The sequence below is a fragment of the Sinocyclocheilus grahami genome, unplaced genomic scaffold (assembly GCF_001515645.1).
Source record: "Sinocyclocheilus grahami isolate Dianchi unplaced genomic scaffold, SAMN03320097.WGS_v1.1 scaffold200.1, whole genome shotgun sequence".
Lineage (NCBI taxonomy): Eukaryota > Metazoa > Chordata > Actinopteri > Cypriniformes > Cyprinidae > Sinocyclocheilus > Sinocyclocheilus grahami.
Genome location: NW_015505379.1, coordinates 213137 through 225347, shown reverse-complemented (window position 1 = coordinate 225347; position 12211 = coordinate 213137). Strand labels below are relative to the sequence as shown.

Genomic DNA, 12211 nt, shown 5'->3' with positions numbered 1-12211 from the left:
TACGATTTGAGTGGGACATTCACTTTCAGAATCAGTTGGCATGGACTCTTGGAGTGTAATTCATACGTGTGTGTATGTGGGGTAGATGTAGGCACAGTGGGCAGAGGTGGGAGTTAACCCTCTGAATGAACCATCCATCCATATGTGACAGCTGTGACAACTAGTGCACCCTAGTGCTGACTCAGTGGAGCCCACAAAGTGGGAGCAGAGTCTTGATCTAAAGGCTGCTGTCAGTTCTCACACACGCATACCACTCACTTTTGCCATTGCACATCTGACAGTTCTGTGTATTTCAGTTTTGTGTATGTGTGTGTTCTGGATTCTGCTTTGCTCGTGGGAACGCTGCTATACTTAGCTGCCGTGTGAGAACGGGAGACTGAGCTCTGTCCCTCCCTGATTGTAAGGCCAGAGCCAACCAATCGGAACTACTAGCCTGCCTCTGGAATGAAAGTGCTCAACAAAAAAAAACATGCACGTATCTCTTGAAATCTGTTGTAATGATAGTATGTTAGTGTACATGAGCACATGAGCACAATGGGTGAGTGTGGGTGTGAGAGATCACAGGGCGTCACACCCTGGTCACACTGGTCATATCCCTTCTCCCTGTCTGGTGTATCCTATTATGTGGTCATCGCCACACCCACAGTGAACAGCAAAGACAGTGCTGTAGCTGGAATGTGATAAGGAGAAGTGATAGATAGATTGCTAATAATAGAAGAAGAAAAGCCATATTTTTCTTCACTGTTTCCCAAAGAAGCCATTCGCACATCTGCTGTTGTCGATATTTGCCTGTTTTTGGTAGACGTTGTGGTCAGAGCAGCTTACGTCCTGTGTCCAAGAAGCCTGCTTCCCGTGACACACTCCCGTGGTTTGACCAGCCTGTTTTGTCTCGCTGCCACTAATGTAACCTTGCTAAAAATAACGTGCTGATCACACACACATATGCAGCATCTGTTCACCATTAAATGAACATACCATGCTGTCCTCACACAGTCAAGAAACATCCTGACATTGCAGATGCCATTACAAAAAAAAAAAACACTTCAATCGGGACTGTTGAATAAGTCAGAAAAAAAGTAGATACTCTTCCAAGTGTAATTTTGAAACTCTTATCCAGTTTCCTGTCCTTTTTTAAAAATGATTTCAGCACTTCTTGGTCCATATGTTATGTCTGTCCTAGTTTTACTCCTCTTTGATTTACAGTGCTCATCCGGCTTGTCCACCGCTCTCAGATCATTCTCTGTGAAATTATTCTTTTTAACTTTTTCTCAACTTCAAAACGATCATGTCCTGAGTAAACCCTGCAATAACTGCCATATTGTTTTTCAGTTAATCTGAACATCAGATTACATTTTTTGTTAGCAATTGGTTGTTTTTGCTTTTAAATGTATGCCAAAATAATAATAATAATAATAAAGGAATATTATTATCATCTTTGTTGTTGTTTAATAAATATAAATAAATATAAAAATATAAATTGTGACAAAATTGAAATCAACAAATTACAAAATCTACTACTAATAATAAACATAATCGATAATAATTATGATGATGATGATGATAATTATTATTATTATTATTGGCCCCATTATGTACTGAACAGCATGTCCTAAGGCTATATATGGTATGAAGTGTTTTTGACGTTATTTGAATGAGTGAGGAGAGTGAGTCTTGGGTACAGCATTTTTTTGTCGACTATTTTTTGTGTGATGAGGCGTGATTATCGTGTTCTGACTTATTAATAGTTAGGAGGCGGAAGCGCTGTCCCGGGTGGCCGTGAGAGTAGGACAGTCACGAGTCAGGAGTATTTTAAATCAGGCAGCAGGCGGAGACGCTGTAAGGGAATTCCGGGGCCGTGCGCGCTGACGTAAGGCAGCCCGAGGGGCGGCGCTGAGGAGAGGAGAGGAGAAAGAGAGCCTGCGAGTCCCTTCAAAAAACTCCCTGCTCACCGCAACTCGATCCCTGTCTTAACTCACAGACACAGCTCTGTGCTCGCTATAGAGAGCGGAGACTTACCCAGCAACAACATTACATATCAGCAGCACGCCCTCTGCGGAGAGACACAACAGACTTGGCTTTTAAACCGAAGGATTTAGGAAAATAAACGATTTTGCGGATTACTACTGTTGTTATTCAGCCGGGTCGGACTGGTAACTGTTATACGCCAAGGAGAAGTTGCGGATAAACTGCGCCCGCGACACTCACGGGTACTGACGGGAATTTTAGTCGCACATTGGTGTTTTAGCCCTTGTTTTTGTTCTCAGGCAGCGTTGACGCGACGCTTCAGCATTTTATTCCCGCATCGCTTATAACAAAAGCGCCGCTTGTAATACAAGCTTCTTTATATGTGATCACTCATAATTTAATCATTTCACCTTCAGAGTGTCCTACATCAGACGTCTCGAATCACCTGTAAGGAAAACTAAAAGATGTCCTCGTTTATTCTCCAACAGATCCTGTCTAACTTTTGGGAGCGCTAGTGGAGACGCAAGCTGAACGAGTTTTACTACTAAAGGTAAGTCAGTTTCCTCAGTTGTTTTCTCATTGTTATCCCCATGGTAAACTCGTGACTACTTCATAGCTGAGTGTTGGCCGTGACTGAAAGAAATTGCACTCCTTATTACAGGCTAGCGACAGTCTGAGAATGAACGCGTTGTAGTAACGGTGACCGGAAGATCCGCGCGCATTAACTCTTTACTACCCACAACTCGTGCCTTTGAAACAATGGCTGGCCTTCTGTCTTTAGAGAGATATTCTTTAGACAAATCAAATCATTGTTTAATTCTTGAGTTGGTCGTTTGACGGTGTAATTTATCGCCGCGGGGTGTTCAGGCAGACATTGTTTAGATGTAGGTCGTAAAGTCTCAGTCCCACGTGTGTGTAAGGGGGTTGGGTTCACTGTGTAAACGGACCCGGCCCATCCCCACTGCCGAGTCCTGCCTACCTGGGTCAAACAGACATTTTTCATTTAAAAATACTAAAATATAAAACACTATTTATCAAAACAAACAGACAAAAAAGTTCTTTTTCTTTGTTTTATATAAATCTTGATGAACTTGATACAGTCATGAGTGTCTAAACCAGTCCCATTATATGGTTTTCATGTCACATGACAACAAAATAGCCTGCATACTTGTTAAGCCATAGTGACCTCTTAATAATATTTGAAAGCAAAGTCGCTTATTTGCATTTTTTAAGCAATAGCACAATAGTATGCCAAACTACTAGTGTTTCTTTTATTACTATCTTCATGCATCAGAATGTTATTGACTTTCAGCTCTATGGACGAAAAAAATGTTGCAATAAATTCTTTTTAAAGAACCAAAAAAGAGCCTCACTTTATTTATGTTTGTTTGACACGGGAGAGCACTGCGTGGATGTGCCGAGCTGGGCTGTCTCATAAAGCTGAATGGATTGCCTCAGCCTGCTCGTGCTGAACTGAATGCGTCTGTCTGAAAGGAAATCATTTGCATCGTTTTCTACTACAACAAGCCTCCAGCCCTGCCTGGAGGTGGGGTGTTTTTTTCTCTCAGCGTTTACATGTGCGTTCGAACATATTCCGGTGTCTTGGTTAAGGGAATATGCAGGGGAAATTACTCTAACATGCTAGGAGGAATATTTGTGTTGACGTTGAATAAAGATTGCTGACAACATGTAAAATTACAGTGAAACAGTTAGGTGTTTGTTGTATGAGCATGTCTGGGGGAGCGAGTTGGGACACTGCATTTTATGGGCGGTCATAAACACCCGTGGAAGTAAATACAGGAGTATATGAAGAACAGAAAGATCACTTTGAAGATCGACTTCTTCTGATCAATTAGCACAACTGACATGAAAACAGAGAGGCTGCATTTGTTTCGCTTCAAAGTTGTGGGTTGTAAATTTCGAGCTGCCGAGACTCAGTCCTCCTCAGACCAGCGGGTGTTTTGAATCAGCCGCCTTACTGCAATGTCACTGCCCTTATATTGTGATGGCATAAAGCTGCGTTAAAGCTATAGGTCAGACTAAAACAAAAAAAACTTGGTGTGAATATATATATATATATATATCACTCATTCTGTGACTAATGGATTGAAAGTGTGTAGAACTGTGTATGAGACTGAATGAGGGCAATATCTTGAGGATACACGAACCATTGGTTTGAATTATAATTACGTCATGGCCTAAAAGAATCGCTAAATCATTGTTCTTTGAAATGAACCGTTTCGCAGAATTGTCAATCTTCCCATTACTAATTTCAACTTACTTTAGAACATTCAGCGTGTGTTTGTGGTGTTAATTTGATCCTAACAGGTGGAGTAAAGAGAGAACGGTGTCGGTTGCACATTTCATGTGTGAGTGTGTGAAACCAAGGAATGATGATGTATTATGTAGTTCAGGGGGCTTGCTGGAGTGCTTAGTCAGTGTATGCTTGTCACGGTAGCCATTTGACAGTGATGATGACAGAGAGCCAGGCTTACGAGAGTGTGGTTGTACTCGTATTTCAGGACTGTCCAAATGGGAAAAAATATATAAAAGTTGTAGACTGTAAACTCCTCCTTGTTCATTCCATCAAGCTCTAACGGTTGTGTGTGGGGGAGTTTTTAGGACTGTACTTTTGTGGTAAAAGGAAGTGATATTGGCAAGTTTGAGGAATTTCACAAGAGAAAGTATGTGAGTCTGTGAACGCGTGTTATTATGAAGTTTGATGAGTTGGTCTTAGGTTGTGCAATTAAAGACAACAAGAAAGAAAAGAGTTTAATACTGTCTGACACCACATTTTTTCCCCTTTGATTGGTTTATTTTTTCCTTTGTCACTTTGCCGGTCTGTTATCTCACATTTTGGCAGAAAACCAGAGTTAGGGGAAAAGGGAAAGTGAGTATAAGAAAGGGAGAGGCGGTGAAACTCTAGTGGGAGTGGTTGAGAGGAATGAAGGGAGGGAGAGTGGTGGAAAACAAAAAAGATCAGTCATGTTTCTGTGACTCAGTCAGATGTTTTTTGGATAGCGTGAGCTGCAAGGGTAAGACACCGAGATCGTTGACGTGCGTCATAACGTGGGGGGAGACGTGACTGAGGAGGGATTGTTTTCCTGTATTGCAAACATCTTGATTTGTCTCTCTCACATCAAAATTTTCCATCTATTTATGGTCAATAACTTGTATCATATTTCAATTAGAGTGTCTGAAATATTTTACATGCCAGACGTGACTCTTCATCCTGCTCAGCTGGATCCCTCTCCAACTTTGTGAGCGTCAGACACGAGTGCTGCTGTACCCCACGACAACCAGTTGCCATGGCAACCTGAGAGCCAGCTTGTTTGTGATTTATCTTTTTGTTACTAATAACTAATAAGTGTGCCTGTTTTGTTGGTGTCTAATGCACTTGCTTCTGGGAAATGAGGAGTTTGAATGTAGGTGGGGACTTTTGGGAGCTAATGAGATGCAAACAAGGCAGAGAGACAGATGTTCAAGGTTTGACTGTTACAGTAATGAAAAGCTGAGATGTTTTGATGGCTACAGAGAAAGGTCATTTCTGGTACTTTGTATTCATAATGTTAAAAGAGAATGAAAGCGCAAACTCGTGTTTCCTGACATCTCACAGTGACACGGTGACACATTTGTACAGTCTGTGCGGCTGAGTGCATTAAAAGTTTTCTCGCAGATGGCTGTGCAGACACATTCCAGACTTTCATGTCTAGCAGACACTCACACACTGAGTCACTGCCATTCACGCACAGCACCCGTCTTTCAGCTTTTTGCCATTTGCGTTGTGTCTGTTGGGTAATGTGCTAGCACGTCAATCAATCTTTCTGTTCCTTAAAAGTTTTACTCTAGTTCTCTGAAGAATTACTACACAAGTTGACTGACTGCAGTGTGGATATAACCCAGACAGAAAATACATCAGAAACCGAGACTCAGAGGACTTAAAGGTCCCATATTGTCAAAACTGAAATTTCCTGGCTTTTTTCATGATAACTGAGGTCTAGGTGCTATGTAACTACCATATAAGTTTCAAAACAGTCAGTCTACAGTAAAATGCACACAGCCTGCATAAAGTAGCTGGGATTTTTCACGAACCGTTGTGACTTCCGTAAAAAGTTGACGTCAGAACTACACAGTCACAACCCCGAGCACCGCCCACCGTCCCAGTCTCCTTTTGCCAAACCCCCAGACAACATTGCGGAAACATGTCGTAAAGGTTAACTTTAACCACGAAACCAGATCGGCCGACCTGTAACGTTACACTCTCACTCAAAGGATGGACGATCTGACAGGATTGTTACTATGAGGTGATCACATCTAACGTGTATAGTAAAGACAAACTCACCATGTCTATCTAGTCATGATGAAGATGTATATACATTTCAATTTCAGCAGGCAACTATTTTTACAGCTACATTATTGTTCCAGCCACAATTAATCACAACAATGTATATACAATTACAAATGATTATATATATATAAATGGTCAGTTTGTTGTTTTATACACATGCACACAGACATTATTTTATACATGACATAGTCGTGAGATGCAAGAAACATAGACATATGGCAAGAAATCTGTAGACGCGCCCATAACAACAAAAGACAATATTTTATTGAACCTTTTCTGGTAAGAAGTGTGTGCTGCAAACGCGAGCATTTTTGACGATCGTTTCTGTCCAGTCTGCTCGTTTTATCACGTTTAACCACAGCTGTCGTTGTTTTTTTGTCAGGCAGTGGCATCAGATATGCAATCAAATTTCTAATTTGAGGCTGTATTATGTCGATTCTGGCACCCAACATCACAAGAAGATGTAGCTGAATCTGCGCTGGTTTGAATGGGCTGCCTCCAGTTTCTTCTTTGTTTTGCTGCCTGCAGCTAGCGCTGTGACGTCGCTGACCCTAGTTACCTGTGGTTGGCCTGGCCGTGCGTCACTCAGAAAACAACAGGCCAATCAGAAGAGAGGCTCATGAATATTAATTAGACAGGCCAAAATCGACCTGTTCTCAGCAGAGCTCCTGAGAAAGGAGCTGTAAAAATATATTGAGATGGTTTTTGGTACTTATACCGCAAATATATATTCTTAAGGACATTAAAACCTAAAATAAAACTCCAGAACGGTGTAAAATAGGGGACCTTTAACATGATGAGAAGCTAGACACCTGACCAGGCCTAGCTTTCATTTTTTGGGCCATTCATAAATATGTACACACAGAGAATATGTTCCACAGGATGTTACATCATTCCCCTCAGTCCCTTTTAAGACCCCCCTCTCTCTTTTGAGAGGCCCACTTCCTGTTGCTCTGACGACAACTTCCTGTCTTCTTATATCTGTTCTGCTTTCTTTAAACTCACATGCTGGTATATTCACATTCACAGACAAACACAACAGCAGAACTTTCTCTGGCTATCCAGACAGAGATTTCAAAATATCTTAGGTCTGACAAATGGATAGAACCAAGTCCCCACCCTACATTTATTTTTCCAATAATCTGTGATGTACGTCACAAACCTGAAGAAAAGATCTGTCGTCACTTTCATTTCATCAGGTCAACATGAGATCAAAATTGACCCTATAGACTTTCTTAATGCACATTTCTGGTCTAATTGTGAACGATTTGTCCACTTTATTTCAAAGCCTACATAACCTTTCATCGAAGTAACAACTCACTCCACCTCTGAAATGGTTTTTCTTTTTAGATGATGCCACTTTTAAGAATCCAATTAAGACCAACACTACATTTTTTTTTTTGTTTTTCAATGCATATCCTTTCTCACTTAGAAATGACACGTTACAGAAGTAAAATGGTTTGTAAACTGTTTCATGTTGACTTCTCCTTTTATGAGTAATATCAGTGTCAGTTATACACCTCATTCTAGGTAATGACTAAGGGTGTTTTCTCAGCAGTGCTTACCACAGTGACAGCATGGTTTACTCTTAACAGGACATGACCACTAGAGTTACTAAGAAAAGATTCATATTTCTCTTTGTGTCAACTCAACGAGAAACAACTGAGAACTGACACCTGATTTCAAGATTCACATTATTAGTAAAATTGTTGATTTTGGTGTCATGTCAGGAATGACAGAGTATTTAGATTAGGGTCACCTGAGTCCTTCCCCCTCTAGTAAGACAGTCTGAGCACTTTTATACACCACTGATGTGTCCTGGTTTATATATTAGCCTACATATGTATTCATTAACAGCTGATACCAGATGGACAACATTTTAGTGTCAATATCATATCGTGATGTTAGTGCTTATCTTCAAATGCTCCATCCAGATGGATTTATCATCTGTCTAGCAACCATAAATCAGGAACGATGAAATAGGTCAAGGGCGATGACATGAAAACGAGAGCAGGGAAAACAATCGTGGTCGGTGCATAGGGGCCAGTCGTGAAAGTTTTTATTGTAATGTTATTTTTGTAAGGGTGGTGCAAGGTTGAGGAAAAGTTGTCACAAAGTTACATGTATGCGAGGAGTCGGCCAGAGAGTCAAACAGAAGCGAGCGCTGCATGTGTCCTCAGCTGAACTCACTCTCAGGATCAGGATGTACACTCTGTTGCATGTTTGTGTGGAGACTATGAGTGTGGGCTTGGAAGGCAGCGGCGCCATTGTGACGACTCAGCCTTGCATCATTGGCAGAGGCAGACACACACACACAAACACACACACACACACACACACACACACATAGGGAAGGGAACAGATGCAAGCCTACTGTGACGACGTGCTTCCTTGTGCCTCTGTGTGTGTGTGTGTGTGTGTGTGTGTGTGTGATCTCTATCTGAGGTGGGTTGTATAATGGCCACATGTGAGCCCTCACCCACAGGCCTTTCCGCCAGCTCACTGAGGAACATTCCAGCTCTCCCAATTCCCCTGCTCTTCTCATGTACCTAGCTTTACCACCAATCCGTTTTCCCTCTCCTGGCCTAATTCCTTGACTCCATTCCATGTCGTTCTCTTCCACATACTCGCTTGCTCAGCTGTTTTGGTTCTCCATGTTGCTTCATGGTAGTTTCTGGCAGGAATGAGGACGTTGTCGTCATGCTGGGAGATGCCATCATTCACACAACCCGTAGCACTATTTTAAAATGGAATTGCTTTCACATTGCCATGTTCCAGATGTCAGTCCCCATCTATTTAAAAGTGGATCATAAGCTGAATCAGTTTTTGAAAACATTACTTCAGACGTCATATCTTTTGGTCCAGCTGTATGGTTGGTTAGTTCTCACGGTGATTTCCTGAAGGGTTTTTTTTGTTGTTGTTTGATTGGACCAGGTTGGTTGTAGACGCCCACATGCGTGGCCCTCATTTGGTTTGGTGTTTTCAGGCATTGGTCTGGTAAGTGTGACGACCAAGCCAGTGACTGGAATAGTTTTTTGATGTTTATTGTCATGGGTAATTTTATCAAGCTGAGGGGCGATGTGGGGGTGAATGGGGAATTTTTTAAAATTATAATATCGTTGGAACATTTATGATTTAAAGTTTTTTTTTTTTTTTTTTTATTTTAAAGGGTTTTTTAGTTTTGGGTAAATAAAAATGAATTTTTTGATGTCCTCTTCTTTTCAGTTTGGTTCCATGCTAGTTTTGGTCCGTCTGATTGGTCAATAGCAAGTTTTTACATTTTTATTTATCTACTTAAATGCTTTGGAAAATTTATTTTTTAAATTTTTTTTTTTTTTTTTTTAATTCTAAAGAGTTTTTGAAGTATGAGTAAATACACATGACATTTCTAGAAAACAGTTGGCTAAAGCATGAAAACGAATAGAGATGCGATGCCGTGCAATAAACCAATAACCACACAACCACGTTCACTCGTATAATCAATTGCACCGCAAGCCACCCGTTTTCTCCTGTCTGATCGATGTCAGTGAGTTTTGGATTCCCCGGTTTGGTGAAACATTAAAAAAACCCCACTGTAATTTTACAGTTCATATGTTTTGAATCTAAAACAACGCACTGTGACAGATATCAATGACGGCACACTTTCAGAAATTCCCTATGCTGTCACTGAGGTGGGCGTCCCCGATCACCTGACCGTAAAGAGTGTGTGAGAGAAGGGGGCAGAGTCTGGCTTGTGGGGTAAGCCCTTTCCATGGTTGAGTCATGGGAGTTCCCCAGTTATGCAGCAGACCACTAGCTATTATCAGACCTAATGTATGTGTGTTTCGATATATCTCTCTTACAATAATAAGAATCAGTTTCGGAGAGCTGCATTGTTCCCACATTACTAGAAATCTATATTAGTAGTAATCCAAAACATATTCTGGTAAAAGCAAAGCTGTAGCAGTATGATTTGTCTTTCTATGTGAAATGTAGTATGGAGAAGTTTCAGTTTGTGTTTTTATACTATGAATGTACACTGAAAGCCACTACCCACAGCTGTCTGCCTCTGCAGTCTTCAAACTTTTTTTTAGGCAAAAGACCTCCCAGTTGGACATAAAGCTTTAGCTTTTTTAAGTTTTAAACCAGTAAGCTTTTAAACCATTACACAATAATATGGCAGACTCACTGCTGAAGACCCTTGGTTTACTCTGTGTACGTGCCTCTTTTATACAAGCTTAAATTTTTCTCTTATGCAAAAAACACATATACCAACCACTGAAAACACTTTCTATAAACCCATCAATTCCACCTTTATTTCTCATGGGGTGTTTTTCCTGAGCCACAGTTTTCACATGTGATTGTTGGCTTTCCACACCGATATGTCTCTATGAGAGCCAGGCCTGTGTTTATTCAGACACCTCCCCACAATAACTCTCACCATTGTGTGTGAGAGACAGTATCATGGATTTCCTCTCACTGTTGTCCTGCTCACCACTTAAGAGATTCCAGTGTTGCAGACAGATTTCCTTTAGTTTATTTTTAATTTTCATGTTACAACTGACACTTCATGGTTAATATTGAATAAAGAATTTATTTATTAGAGTGCAGTTTGTCCATATAAAATAGTTTTATTCTTTATTGTGCTCCTAATAGAGAATAGAATAATATGGGGAAAACAAATGAGTTTTATTAAAAACAAATTCTCGTCTGGATTTTTTTTAAATTCCAAATCGCAATTTGTCAACTTTTTCTCCTCAATGGAGTCATTTTTGACACCGTCTGTGATAGGGTATTGATGGCACAGCTGTGAACCCTGGCTGTTTTTACAGCACTTGTTCTGATTGGATGGAATTAAGCCAATGCAAAAGATCAGGAACGCAAATGAGAATAAACTCAATGCGTGTTAACTCAATGCACTGGTGATTATCTCTTTATCTCTTTCTCCAGCAATCTACGACCACAGAGTCAGCTGGGATGATCAACTGTTGGTGCTAAACCCTAATTCTTCAGGGACAGATTTCCTTTAGTTTATTTTTAATTTTCATGTTACAACTGACACTTCATGGTTAATATTGAATAAAGAATTTATTTATTAGAGTGCAGTTTGTCCATATAAAATAGTTTTATTCTTTATTGTGCTCCTAATAGAGAATAGAATAATATGGGGAAAACAAATGAGTTTTATTAAAAACAAATTCTCGTCTGGATTTTTTTTAAATTCCAAATCGCAATTTGTCAACTTTTTCTCCTCAATGGAGTCATTTTTGACATCGTCTGTGATAGGGTATTGATGGCACAGCTGTGAACCCTGGCTGTTTTTACAGCACTTGTTCTGATTGGATGGAATTAAGCCAATGCAAAAGATCAGGAACGCAAATGAGAATAAACTCAATGCGTGTAAACTCAATGCACTGGTGATTATCTCTTTATCTCTTTCTCCAGCAATCTACGACCACAGAGTCAGCTGGGATGATCAACTGTTGGTGCTAAACCCTAATTCTTCAGACATTTGAGAAGTGGTGCTAGATGCTTATTTGACAGGTAGTGTGTGTGTGTGTGTGTGTGTGTGTGTGTGTGTGTGTGTGAATATGCAGAAACCGTTCTAAGAATGCAATGCACTGCAGGGTCACGATTATTTCAGTCCCCAGCAGCTAAATGCAGAGTTCTTGAAATATCGCAGAAGCCTTTTAATAGTGCGACACCATGAGCCAGAGAGGAGTGGGTGGGATCCTGTGCACTGCTCAAAATACGCACACATACGTACTGTCTGACTAAACCTGCTGAGCAATGAATAGCTCACACACGCTGTATCCAAACAATCTCTGAATACTGCCACATACTTATTTATTGTTAGACTGATTTAGGCCTCATCACCAAAATTGCATCTTAAAGACTGTATTAATGGCTTGTACATTT

General features: G+C 40.5%; 1 protein-coding gene across 3 annotated transcripts in view; it reads left to right on the top strand.

Annotated features, from left to right (window-relative positions):
• kdm6ba (lysine (K)-specific demethylase 6B, a) overlaps positions 1 to 12211 on the top strand; it is a 48446-nt gene that overhangs the window by 22512 nt on the left and 13723 nt on the right. Inside the window, exons 1-2 of one of the 3 annotated variants that reach the window (XM_016285630.1) lie at positions 1830 to 2207; positions 2454 to 2515. The gene's annotated coding sequence lies outside the window, so the exon portion shown is untranslated. Of the gene's footprint in view, positions 1 to 1829; positions 2208 to 2453; positions 2516 to 11735; positions 11837 to 12211 lie in introns of those variants that run through there. The other 2 variants (XM_016285632.1, XM_016285631.1) reach the window with 2 other exon arrangements.